Source organism: Cryptotermes secundus, unplaced genomic scaffold, assembly GCF_002891405.2.
Source record: "Cryptotermes secundus unplaced genomic scaffold, Csec_1.0 scaffold685, whole genome shotgun sequence".
In the NCBI taxonomy this organism is placed as follows: domain Eukaryota; kingdom Metazoa; phylum Arthropoda; class Insecta; order Blattodea; family Kalotermitidae; genus Cryptotermes; species Cryptotermes secundus.
The window spans coordinates 865,471-866,581 of NW_019734365.1; positions in this window are offsets into that span (position 1 = coordinate 865,471).

Sequence of the window (1,111 nt, forward strand, 5' to 3'; positions counted from 1 at the left end):
ACAGGAACACGGTCAAATGGGAGATGTTCCGGCACATGGAAAGAATTCGTCAACGTAAAATGAAAACTTATTTTTTGTCGCACAGCCTAGGGGCTATTTACACAACTAGCCAACATTATATACTCAATTTAAACCGAATACACCATATATTTTTTCAAAGATAAGTTACTATTTACATCAGTTAAGTTTTGTCCTGTAAAATCCAAACTCCGACAACAATCGGTGACTTTTACTGTCACTTGAAATATAGTCGTCACAAATCCATGTGTGTTTCTCGAGAAGTAACAATGTAAAACCCTTATATTATCGACTCAAGCGATGCCTTTCATTGTGATGACAAACGTTGTCTTCTCCGTTGCTGAAGCTGCAGCAATTTTGACTTACCTTGTGCAATTCTTCATGATGACAATCGATGTCTTCTTTTGTGCAGAATCTGGAGCACGTTTTATTGACTCACCTTATGTGTTTCCTCATTTTAACATTTTATAAATTGAATACACAGCACAATACATACATACAAAAATGATATGTCATCAAATTGAATATGCAGCACAATACACATCAATATAATATGTCATCAAATTGAATATGCAGCACAATAGACATCAATATAATGTGTCATCAAATTGAATATGCACACAAAGAAACATAACATGTCATCATAAATTTTTATGTCTATTCTAGATAGATCCAGATCCAGTTCTTTATCTTTCAACATTGAATTGAAAGAGGGATGAAAGCAAAATTAAGTTTTACTTTATTGGATCTCTGTCCCTCCAATGCGAGTTATTCACAGAGAGAGATTGTCAAAGTTCTTTTTATCCCTCTCTCTCTCGCATTGATTTCATTGTTGTGCCGACCGAACCCTGTCAAGTTGCACCCTATGGCATAAAAAACACACAGAAATACTTAAAACTAAACCCTCCTAAACCGACACGAAGCCTAACTTCACGCAGCCTAACCAGAAATCCTATCATGGGCACCTAACGGGGAGGGCGGGAGGACAACCAACTTACAAACTAAAATAAAAAAAATATAATTTCCACAGGGTGTCCAACTCGACCTTAACCTAAGCCCTGAGTCATGGCGGCTACCGCAGCGAATCCAGAGT